Here is a 13,528-nt window from a genome sequence, read left to right on the forward strand (position 1 = left end):
TAAAGATGTGTTCAAAATTACTAGCAATGAGTGACATGTAAATTAAAATAACCTTGAGGTAGTACATGATTCCCATTTGGCTGACAAAACTCTAAGAGAAAGATTGTACTATGTCTCAGCCAACAATAGGGTGCAAGAGGGATTCTCAGCATGATGGAGTGGTGGCTTCCTCAGTGGGATTATGTGTGCAGATATAGAAGAGCTCAGCAAACACATTCTTGGCCACAGAGCCCCAAGAAATTCTTCCTCAGGGCCCCAGACTATGCAGGCCAGGGGCCTGATCAGCCATTCTTCTTGTCCAGGCACAAGAAGAATGCCCATTTTTTTTGTCCAGCTTTTCTTCCTGTGAGAAGCAGGTGAACCATATGGGGTGGTAGATAAAGGAGGAAATATTCTGCAACTTTCCAAAGAAACCAGTCAGCTCTCTCTGCAGCAGGAAAGATAGATCTTCCCCCACAGTGCTCAACAAGCAGAGCCAGAATAAAAAGCGGAAACCAATTCTGAAATGGACTAAAGTGCTCTTGGCAACTGATTTTCGGAGATGCAAATGTATATAAGTGGTCAGCTATGGTTTGAAGGGCAGACAAACAGGAAGGGTAAGGATGAGGACAGGACAAAAGATGGGGCCTCTGGGCTATAGGGGCAGGAGTTTGTTCAAAACAAGAGTCAGCTCTGTGCTTCACTTCCTGGGGGAGGTGGGATTATAATTGTCATTCGTGACAGTCTCAGTACTGTAAGAAGGGATCGGGTACAATCCAGTTTCTTAAACTCTAAATTGTTTCAAAATACAGTTATGGGACCAGAGAGCTAGTATAAGGGATAGGGTGCTTACATTGCATTAAGCCAATCCTGAGCACCATCAGGAGTTATCCAGAAACTCAGAGCCAGAAGTCTTGAACACTGACTCAAAAAAAAAAAAAAAAAAACAACCTTGTAATTTATTGTCAATAAGTGTTTGGTTTATATTCTCAGGAAAATGTAAACATTTCTTGCTTGCAAAGGACTTCAAGTAGAAAAGGTTTAAGAAACCCTGATAAGAAAATTTAATATAGATTAGATCAGTGCTTCTCTACTGGTGAAATCATTTGACCTTCCTCAGAGCCCCAGGGAGTCCCAGGTGAAAACAAATAAAATACATTTATAGAATAACCATGACTTGAGACTAGAAGACCAACCTATAGAACATACAGAAGGAAAATAAGGTTGAAAGAGGGACAAAAATGGAAGTAGAGAAAAAAATGAACAGTGGGAAACAATGGATTTCTTGTGTTTATGTCATTGAACTTCCACTATTGGTGCCAATTGGAATTGGGCAGACACCTATATCTCAGGAGAGATTCGGGTTCCTTTGCCCAGGATCAAGGTTTATCTGATGGAGGAATGGACACCCAGCCCCTCATGGACATCTGACTCAGCTGAGGGATCCAGAGAAGGAGCTTTCTGGTTGTTCAGAAGCACAAACTATGCTGTAAGTCCTGTCTGTGGATCAAAGGGAGATGTCTGCCCTAAGTCTTGATCTTTGTATGATGGGTGTCATCCTGCTTCTTCTATGCCAAACAATATCTCCAAAATAGGACCCCCCCAAGATAAAGCCCCCCTCGGGACAAAATCTTACCACATAGTGGTGTGCTCAAAAGAAAACCTTTGCCTAGAAGTTGAGTTAGGTCTTAATGTGTCAACTGGCACTGGGCTCAGTGAATGTGTTGCTTTGTACCCAAGCTGCGTGTCCAGTTGGAATTGGGAACTGTGTTAAATTCAGGAATTTTTTATCCCAATATTTTAGAAGTCAAAATCACTGACCCAGGGCTTGAACCCAGCCCAGGAATCCAACTGGAAGCCCATGATCACAGTTTCAGCAGGTGGCATGGACCACACTTTGTACAACCACACCCCTTCATCCTACCTCTTCCCTGGACCCCAGTCCTCCTTAGGCCTCACCAGATCCTCAAACTGCCTCAAGCTCAGAAATTGCCACAGTTGTTATGCCAAGCTCACTCTCGCATGGCACTATATCACAGCAAACCCATGGGATCTACATCTGTTAAATGGCCATCTGTCCCAAGCCCAGCTTGTGGCAGGAGTCCAAAGGTCAAAGTGCCCCCAATAACTGGGTTATTAATCTTGAATCACTTTCCCCCAAGCCTTTCCCATGAGCCCAAGCCCTAGACAAAAACAGCTTGATTCACTCACCTCCCCAGCTCAGTAGCAAGCTTGGTGACTCCCCCAGCTCCAAGGAAGAAAACACAAGTCTCTGTGAAATAGAAGTAGGGGTTTATCCAGGATTCCCTCTCAATCCAGAGCATTCTAGGAGGATTCCCAAAATGTCACCTGGCATTTGGGATTAGATGTCTTATACTTTGACCAGGAGAACTGAGCCCCATGTATGGGAACTGAGGTTTGCAGGGCTGAAGTGCTGGCATATTGTTTTCTAGATGTTTAAGAGGAGAAAGACCAGGGCATGGTATGAGTTCCACTGTGCTTTCTGGGAAAAACAAAGATAATGCCAAGGTCTATTAAGGTGCCCCATGCCATGCTTCCTCTTCTGTAGTGCCAGAGGTTCAAAGACACATGGTTGGATAACAGTACAACCTGGCCTCTGTATCCCTAACCCCAGGCATATAAAAAAAGATACAATAAAGATACCATGGAAAATGAGTTCTGGTTTCTTGACACATCTGAACTATTAGAAAACAATGCAGCTGCCCAGACCTTTCTACAAGAAAGCGGACCCATATGCACGTGGCCTCTTGCTGCCACATCTGAGTAGATTCCTTCGAGAAGTGAGGCAGTCTCTCAGAACCAGAGAGACTACAGGAAGTAGGGTGTTTCCCTAGCATGCTGCTGATTCTAATTTGATCCCCAAGTCTACATATGGTCCCTAAGCATTGCCAAGGGTAACTCCTGAACACAGAGTCAGGGAATTGCCCTAAGCACTGTCATGCATGGTCCAAAAACTGAAACAGGGGCCGGAGCAATCATACAGCAGGTAGGGCATTTGCCTTGCAAGCAGCAGAAATCCCATATGGTCCCCCAAACTTTCCAATAGAGGTTTCTGAGCACAGAGCCAGGAGTAACCCCTAAGCACCCCCAGGTATAGCCCAGAAACAAAGCAAGCAAACAAAATAAGAACAAAAAAAACTAATTTCTAAAAAAAACCTCATTTCTAAGAATTCCTTCTTAGAAAATAACTTCTCTTATTCTACAACCACACATTTACTTCCCAATCAAAACATCCACAACATCCTCACCCTAATCTGGGGTGACTATTTCCACGCATAACTCCTCTCCAACCCTGTTTCAGCCACTTTTCAGACTTTGCTTGAAAAATCTCCTGCTGTTCCTTTCATTCCTCCCTCCACAGGTCCCTGCCACCATCAGATCCAGCCCAGTTCTCTAGCCAGTTCAGCATCAGGCTTGTATTATGGGGTTGAGTATCATCAAGAGCACCCCTGAACCCCTGTCTGGCCCCAACACTGCTGGATATGTTGTCTCCAAAACAAAAGCCCTCACTTCGGTGGCATGCAAGTTCTAGTCTGATCTAGCTTCTGTCATTGTCCCTAAACTCCCTGCCATGGAAGAAGAATCGGGTGTAGATAGCACAAATTTGCACACAACAGGTACTTTGGGGTTCCCTGCACACAGGATGCTATGTTGTACCCTTTAGGCCTATCTGAAATATTCTCTAGTTCAATCTTTCCCCACTGATGTTATATTGAAATTATCAGTTGGGTTCCTACCTAAAAGGGGCCAGACAATGGATCAGAGTATGGTGCCAAGTACAAGACTCATTGAAACAAGACAAGAACCCTCATCTTTCTTCTCATTCCATCCTTTACTTTTTACTGAAGAAAGGGAGATTCCCCCAAAGACTGGAGGAAAGTCTCTGGGTTTGAGGAAATGCCAAAACGTAGTAGGAGAGATGGGTCAACATGGAAAAGGCATTGATGACAGGTCCAGTGGATGCATTTTCTGGGTCTGACTCATCCATCCAGTAGCTTCTGGAACTTAGGTAGGACAGAATGACCCCACTGTGCTTTCAGAAAGGGCAGGAGATGGTCTCTTCATCCCTCCATTCAGCCAACATTGTTTTAACTCTCTGCTAGTTTCTGTAGGTCTACTGATGTAGTCAAGACTCTCTCTCAAAGATCTTACAACCTACAAGGGAAGAAATTAATACCTGAGTGAAGTAGGGAAGAAGGACAGGACAGAGTTAAAATAAAGGCTGGCATGGAACTTAAATCCAGAGGATTTTACCACCAAACTTTGTGAACCCTGTCACCTGTCACTTTTATATTTTCATTGTCTGAGGAAATACATGAGATTATCACACTCCTGATCTCCAGAGCCCCTCTGCCAGACTATTTAAGATGATGCCTCCCATTATATTGAGACATCCAAATGCCATCAAACCCTGGTACACTACTTCTAGTCCACTCCCCTAAAAGTCCCCCACCCCACACCCAGCATTCTGGATCCCCAGCCTGGAAATTCCACTTTCCCCCATTTTTCTCTCTGCACTTCTCGCCTTTCATCTCTGACCAAACTTCAGATGACGGGAACACTGATAAATTAATGATTGTAATTAATAAAAATTGACTCTATGCTAATAAATTATTATGAAATGGCCTGTCAGGTTTTTTAATGAAATGCAAAAAGCTGCAGTAATGAGATGAGTATGTGCACTTTTTCAGCCAAGACATGAGGGAATACATCCATGGGGTACTCAAGGTTCAATGAGGAGAGAAATGGGAGAAGAAAGGCAGGGAGGGAGCAGTGTTGGCAGCTTCCGAGAAAGCCTGTCTCTGTGAGGACCAACTGTGTCAGGCATTGTGCCTCTATGTTCATGTTATCTCCCTAACCCCATAAAACAGATACAGCCCCGCCAATGTATACTGGATTTGGTTCTAGGCTATTACAATGTTGTGATAAGGTGAGGCATGTTAATTTTATTTTATGATTCACTGTATTAAAAATGTTTATCCTCTAAAATAGTATACTAAAAGCACCATTAAATTATTGCTAAAACAATCACAAAACATAGGAGCCCAAGAGATAACACCAGGGTTAAGACACTTGCTTTACATGCAGATGACCCAGTTTGATCTCTAACACCGCAAGTGGTCATCTAAGTACTACAAGGAATAATCTCTGAGTACAGTGATAGGAGTAAGCCCTGGGCATTCTATGCTGGCCCTAAGTCAAAACAAACACAAACATTGGTTAATGGGATGCAGAGATCCAAGCTGTTGGAAAATTGGAATAAACACATTCACTCAATGCAGAGTAGCCACAAGCCTCTTTAAAAAGCATAACTATGAAATAAAACATAATCAAGTAAGGCATGTATGTTTTTGTTTTGTTTTCAGGCTGCACAAGCAATGCTCAGGTGTCACGTCTTATAGTGTTCAGGAGAGCATGTAGTGTTGGACATGGAACCAGGAATTCTGCATGCAAAGTCTGTGCGCCAGCCCTTTCAGCAATCTACCCAGACCTCTGTCTGCCTTCTTATTATTACTCTGCTGCTATTTCTAGGTGAAGAAATGAGATCCCCCCAAAAGGCAAATAATTGGTCTGGGTCACTTAGACATTATGATGTGTAGCTTCGATTATGCCTAAATATGTTCAGCCATAATATCATAAATATCATCCCTAAATTCATAGCCATTCAAATGTGGTACTACCTTTTTAAGTGCTTAATTTAAAAGCTATGTGTCTTGAATCCAAAATATGATTAATTAATTGTGACCTTGGATAGGTTGCTCTATCTCAGACCTTACTTTACTCATCTGTAAAAGGGAAATAGCAAATACTACTTCCACATACTTTTAAAGCATGTGCACATAGAAGCAAATTTAGATGGTGTAGTTGAACATGTCACTTGAAGTATTCTTCTTGAAGTATTCTTCTCCCTGCTTCTAAGACTGTCTTAAGGATCTTTGCTTGTGAGCAGAGGAAGCCTTGGAAGGGAAAGGGTCTAATGTGATGAAGAGACGTCCAGTTGGCATCCCTCCACCAAGCCCCTTCCCAGCTCTATGAAGTGTTTAATATTACAAGGTTGTCCCAGTTCTTTGTAAACTGTAGCCATGAATGTAAAACAACTGATTTTTACAACAGAATTGTTTAACCCTGCACCAATTAAAAGTACCTGTTATTAAAAAAAGGTAATTATGCTGTAATTAGTTTGACACAAGACATTAAGCAGATTATTATCAAAGCCGGGGAAATAGTAACTTCAAAGCAATTTCCACTCTTGAAAGAGGCATTTGCATGCCACCATTGGAAAACAATTCTCACTTGAGGCCCTTTTGAAATATAGGAAATATGGTTCCTAACTCTTTGGAGCAGCTTGGGACTTTATGGCAGGGAAAGTCCACATGACAAATGAACTTGGGTGGCTGCAGACATTTTTCCCTGCAAACCATTATTATTGGACAAGGGCTGACGGGCTGGTATCTAACCTAAACCCGATTAAATCTGGACAGAGGCTGCTGATAAGACCAAGCATAGAGTTGAAGGGAATATCTGAGCACCCGAAGTGCCAGGCACCATACTTGAACTTTTTCACTATTCTCTTCTTGATGGCCCAAAACAAACCTGGAAGATACAGGTAATGAGATAGAATCTAGTAGAGGAGACTACTGGCCACTAGTGTGGCAAACAGGAAAGAGAAGAACCACTACTGAGAGCACTTTGCCTCACGACTTTGTTATTATATAGCAGATAGTAACTAGGAATCCCTTTTATTTCTCCTTCGTGGCCTTTCAGGATATTTGTCTTTCTATGAATCTCTGATCATTTATCTCATTGTCTCCTAGAGTCTTTTCTTCTCTTTTATGCTCTTTCTCTCCTTCCATTACCTGTTAGACTCCTAGAGCAGGGAGGGAAGGAAGGTCAGGTAGCTTTCATGAATAAGCTTTCTCAGACAACAAGGAATCGCTGTTTCAGGACCAAGGACAGCGGTTATAATGCTCCGCGTCTCCCTCCCCTCCTCAACAAGCAACCTATCTTTGACTGTAGTTTCATTGCTACCATTTACCAGCTGTGTGATCTCAGGGTGATGCTTGTAAAACCCAAGCAACACCTCAGATTCCTTTATTATAAAATAGGATAATGCAAGTACTTAAAGTGCTCTTGGGAAGAATCCGTGTCAAATGCTCAGTAGGGGACATGGCACATTTAAGTTCCCAATAAATGAGAACTCTTATTGTTATGATTAACCTGTTCTTTTCACAATTGACCCATGTGCTCTCATTACCCTACAAAGTTCTTCTTTCTACAAGATTGACCAATATAGATCAAAATGCATCTCAGTTAGGCAAAGAGATGAAATCTGGTTGTTCCAGAAGTTACTAGATCCTGTCCCTACTACAGCAATACCAATTCTGGATTATTGTTTTTGTTGTTGTTGTTGTTGTTGTTGTTTATGCGGGCCTAATACACATTTTCTTTTCTCTGAATCACTTTACAGTGTTATTATTATGTTAAATTTATTGAGAATATATGTTTTATCAAGCACAACACATAAAGATTTCTGTGCCAATTGCATCATCCCAAAACTCAAGTGCTCAGAAGGTAGACAATAGCAGAGAGCATAAACTTTTAAAATCTTACAGATAAGGAAGCTGAGGTTTAGAAAAGTGTAATAGGGCAAAGATTTGCACCACACACAGATCTCTGACACCTAACTCTTACCCACTATGCCCAAACACCCTCTCCCAGGTCATGTGGTTTGGTAGACAGAAACTAGCTATAAGAACCAACTGCACAGTAGGTGCTCACCACCTCATCCTGAGAACTCAGTTTTCCCCATATTCCAGTTCAGGGTCTGGAACAGGTCTCCTCTAAGGTTCACAGAGTCTAAAGCAGTTTCCAAGGATACAGGGGACTCCCATCTCATGGACAACCTGAATGACAGCTCCCCCATGCTCCCATGGCCACATGGATTCTCAGGGTCACTATCTAAGTATCTCATCTTCCTTTAAAGCCCTGGAATCTGGGAAGAGCTACAGGAGCTGCTCTAGGCAGTGGGGCCTGGAGCCCATCCTCAGCAGTTGCCATGGAGACAATGCCAGCATCAATCTTCTCACTCGCCTTTCTTGCTCTGCTTCCCTCCCTTTCCTATAATGTACGTGTCTGCTGGGCATCCCTGCAGTAGGATTCAGGGTGAGGATCTGGGTCCAAGTATGTGCATGCAGCAATGGGACAGGAGGATCAAGCAGGAAAAGAAGGTTTGAGATTGAAGGGAATAATATTCAGGAGAGATCTGAGGGCCCCCTGGGTCTCCTACCAACCTCATTACTTTCCCTCTTTCTTTTTATTTTTGAGCTTACTATCCAAACCAGACTTTATACATTCATTCATTACCTGCATTAGAGTTCGTATAGATTGAATGTCCTTCGATGGGATGTTTTCTCTGATGATTGCCCCCTGCTGGCGGGATTAATACCCCCTGCACATACACACACACTTCCTCCTGTCTGCTGCAATTACAGCAATCATCACACTGGTTTTACTTGTGTTATTGATCCCTAAAATGGCCTTAAGAGTTTGACTTCATTGTGATCTAATATTGTCTGTACAGCATTATATTCCCACTTTGTCAAGTGGGAAGGAGGTTAAGACATCATTAAACTCATGGTTCCTTGCCTGAAAGACCCATCTTTCCACTGCTTCGAAAAGCCTGAGGGACTGTCGTGGCTGAGAGAACCAATAGATATTTACATGTTTAGTTGTTGATTTTTTGTGAGTACAGAGATAAGCTGATATAACCAAGGATGTTGGCTGAACATTGGTAGAAGCCAGTGGAGATAGCCTCTGGGTGACTCCTCGATCCTCATCTACTCTCAGGAATGCATATCACGGTGAGAGGAGAAAGTACATTGGGGAGAGCAGCTCTGAAGTCTGAGAGCCTCTCCCCAAGGAAACATGACAAGGGTATAGATTTATAGAAAACCACAGCAAAGGTTTTAGATGACTTAACAACACTCCTATACATATACAAACATACACACATGAGTGCATATCTGCACTCATGCACATAAGCATATCCACATATATATATATATATATATATATCCACACATATATGTGGGCATAGACCCACGCTCACATGCATATAAAATGCACTCATGTTCACATAATATACAAGTATGTACATGTGCCTCTATTCATATACACCACAAATAAATGCACATATATACAAAAATATATACAGATTCATATACATGTCCATGCCCACACTCTGAGTCCTTTTAAAAGGGTCACAGGTGGTGAGCTGTCAGTGAAGCCTTTTCCTCCACACCCAATACCTAGACTGGAAAAATGAGGCCCAGGGGAGGGTGAGAACAAATCTAAGATCATCAGATCTTTGCTCAGTAAGCCAGAACCTGAGTTAAGCTCGCCTATTCCTGTCTAGGGTTCTTTCTTCTAACCCCACCTTAGAACAAGAGAGGAACCTGGCTAGGAGGCTTAGGAGTCATTCTACCCATCACACGAATGGAAAAAACACAGGTTGTGTTCAATTCCTGGTGTAGATCAAGTCCATTTCAGCATGATAGACTCTGGCAGAATTCAAGCCATTTCTCAGATAAAGAGTTGGAGTCATGTATCTGTGTCTTCTTGCTGCTGCTGTGACAAATGGTCCCTACATAGTGGTATAAAACAACAGAGACCTGTGATGTTATCTATATTTTGACTCATTCCTTTTCCAGCTCCCAGAGGCTCACCCCCTAGGCTCATGACCTCTTCCTCCTCTTTAAAGTCATTGATGTTTGGCCAGTCCCTGCTCATATTACAGCTTTTCTGCTTCTCCTTTGTTGTCCAGGGCCATTGTGAATACATGAAGTTCATTCCTATAATTGAGGATAATCTGTCCATTTTGAGACTATGAACTGACCCGTAGGGTTTAGGCTTTTGTAAATTCCATCTGTAACCTTAGTTCTCTGTGGCCATGTCATTGAAAATAGTCACAAATCCATGGAGGAGATAGAGATGGAGAGGTCCATCCTTTAAGGTCAATAGAAGAAGGCCAGTAACCAAGCATCCAGATCAAGTCAAGGAAGGCTCAGGGTAGGGGGATAGGCATGTAAAGCAGCTTCCATGAGTGTCTAAATTAATGAGGAAGATTGTTCAAACTTCTCAGCCAGCAACACCTCTGGACCTCCCCATTAAGTAGACTTTCTGCTTCTGCACCAGAATTTCCACTGAACCTAGTAAAGCTGGAGCTTTCAAATTCTGTGCTCTTCCTTCCTTTACCAGCTTCCAACTTTCTTTCACTAATGAACTGCCTCATCACTTCCCCACCTTTCCAGAATGTGAGTGAGATCTGACTCCTTCTCATCCAGTCTTCCTTCTTGCTTATTTTTGAGATGGGTTGTTATCTACAGATCGTTGAGTCAATAACCAGCTCCAGTGGACTCAGAATCACTGTCATTCCATCAGATGTTTCCAGCACGATTCTGAAGAGAGAACTTTCCTGGAACATAATTCTTTTGAAGCCACTCTGCCTTCTAGACCCAGAGCGTGTAAAGATACCTACCACCTGACAAAGATAGGTACACCCGATTCTTGTCTCGGAATGTTTCTAAAATTAGAGTGAACCGCCAGAGTTAAAAATCAAAGTGATGGATTCCTCTCAGAAAACCAATCCTAAAATGTTTCTTCTCCTGGCAGTCAGAAAACTCACTCTCAATTTGTATTATTATGATCCAGGTAATCATTTTACACAATTACCTTGTGATTACTGCCTTTCGCTTTGGAGGAAAGACAAGAGCAGCTGACCTCAGTCTCAGCTGTTTCCTGTTTCAGTTACAGACATCCACTCACTTCCTGTGAGGAGGAAACCAGTCACAGCCAAGCGGACCTGAATCTTGGGAAGTTGTAGGAAGACCTTATTAGCAAAGAGAGGGTGGTAGCTTAGGTAAGTAACACAAAGACATGGCGCTCCATCTCCCATTTTCTTTCTGGTTTGTGCAGATTTTACCAAAAAAGAAGAGACATCTTTGGTTACTTACTCTATGTTTAGAGTGCTGTGTCTCATTGATGGTCAGTTGCATGCTGAACTAAGGATGGCTGAGAATCTAAATTTTGTCAAAAAGTTGACATTGAACAGAAGGGTCCAAGGGTTAAGCTGCTTACTTTGCTTGCCAGATACCCTGACCCTGATTCAAATCTCCAGCCCTACATATGTTCTTTTAAGCCCTGCTAGGTGTGATCCCTGAGTACAGAGCTGTGAGTAAGCTCTGAGCTCTGCCAGGTGTGACCCTCAAAATCCAAAACAAAGTAAAATACTTTTTTCACAGATTTCCCCCTACCAAAATATGAATGAATTCTCATGTTCCATTCTGACAGCCAAATTTTTTTCATAGGAGACTGTACCTTAAACCCCATCTGGTTTTGACTCCTGACCCACAGGACCTCACTTTCTTGCTCATTCCTCTATTTTACCTACCTTCCTGAGGATGATGGGTCATGGAGACAGAGAAATATGAGGCTTAGCCTAGAGGGAGCTTCCTGTTTTTGCTTCATGGCCTGGTCGAACACAGGGAGTTTATGTGGTCAAATCCCTCAGTGCTCAGCCTGACCAGACACTAAGGGAGCAGGGAAAAGGAGAGAGTCTTAAGGAGTATGTGCCATGTTTTAAAGCCCCATGTGGCAGAGATAGATGTGGGTGGTTAGCAGTATCAGTCAGTGCTGAGTGAGCAGATAGAATGAACCCTTGGTTGAAATGATTAGTTTTGAGCATTCCCAATTCTCATTGACCTCTTGCCAGGGAAGGCTTTCCAGTGCCAGCAGGAGCAATCAGAGATGAGACAAGGGGGCATCATTTAGTCAGGAGGCATTGTGGACTTCAGGTGACCATGCAAATAACGTGAATGACAGGAAGGAGGTGATCCAAGTGAAAGAAATCAGAGACATAATAGGCTGGTAACCACAATTCAGCAATTTGCCCCAAGGCTCACTTTCTGCCTTGCTGTCTCACACGGTGTGACCTTGAGAAACAGTATAACCTTGAAAAATAAGCCTAACTTCTCCCAATGTCATTTTTCTGTCATGCACAGATTTATCCATAGGATTCAGGAGAAGGGTAGATACCAGGTGATGAAACAGGCAGGGATGTTTTTGAGCTTCTTCAGCACAACCCTAGCCCTGAAGAAGTCTGGAGAGTTATAATGCTATTGGCAATCTTGCCTAGGAGTGTCTTCAAGGATAACTCAAACTGTCCATTTGTCTCACACAAATTCCTCAAGGAACATGGAACTAGTGGTGATTCTGGTTGTAAGAGCAGGCAGTGAAAAGGGCAAATAATCAGCCCTTCTTTTATGAATAAGGTGGACATCCCACTTCCTTCTCAGAGTTTCTCTAAACCAGCATTCTTCAACTTTTTTCAACCATGGCCACTTCCCACTTTATTCCCTTCCTGTGCCACCCATCCTCACTGCTTGTCCTCTAGTTTTATGCCATGGCCAACTATTTATGCCATTTCTACCTGTAGCTCCCCTGGAATACCCTGGGGCCCCATAGGGGATCACAAGTCCCCTTTTGAGAAATGCTCCTTCAAATCAGCTACAATCCTTTACCAAGGGTTCCACTAGAGATGAGTATCCACCCTAGTCCCCATGGGTCTGATCATGGTGGAGGATCACACTGGAGCCAGTGAGGAGCAGAGATCTCAACTCATGTCAATCCAACTCTTGAGTTGGTCCAGGACAGTTGTTTTCAACTGAGGGTGATCTTATAAACCAAGGGTGTCCCAAGAATTTGTATATTGCCCCTGACAACTTCAGAGCAGAGATCAGCAAGGCTATTCAACCTCAGTATCACTTCAGTGACAGCCAGGTGACAGAGCACTGCTGAGGACAGAAGCCGCTATCAATACCCACACTATCACCATGAAGAATGCCAACACCCAATTGTGGGAGTGGAACAAGGTGAGGCCAGGTTGGAGCCCAATCCTGGGCATGTTTGGAAAGCTCTGCAGGTGATTGTGAAAGCGCTGCTGGGTTCATCAAATGCTCAGCAATTAGCTGTGGGGAATTAGTCTTTGAGATGAAATCACCACATTCCACCAGCTGTTATTAAATCATCAATAGCTCCGGCCAAATTAAACTTCGTTAAAGGCGCTACAACATTGACTTATTCATTCCCACTTGGACAATTGATGCTTCAGTTTTTCTAGGACTCAGGGAATCTCTGAGTTGTGGGATTTTTTTTTGTTTACTCTCATCTCTAATTCTCTCTCTCTTTCTCTCTTTTATTCACCCTTTTATTTGTTCCCCCATCTTCTTTAGAATGCTACTATGTTCAAGGCCAAGACAAACACTTCCCTTAAATTAGTTCATGTGCTATTCAGAACCCCTTGAGATGGCTATTGGGGTCATTACACAAGAATTCAAGAGCTAGAGCAGGGGTGGCGAACACACGGCTCTCGATCCGCATGCGGCTCCCGGCCGAAATGAATGCGGCTCTTTGCCTCTTATGTGTTTAATATATTATTGTTAAAAATATATGCTTTTGTGTGAGTGTTTGT

The sequence above is a fragment of the Suncus etruscus genome, chromosome 15 (assembly GCF_024139225.1).
Source record: "Suncus etruscus isolate mSunEtr1 chromosome 15, mSunEtr1.pri.cur, whole genome shotgun sequence".
NCBI classification, from domain to species: domain Eukaryota; kingdom Metazoa; phylum Chordata; class Mammalia; order Eulipotyphla; family Soricidae; genus Suncus; species Suncus etruscus.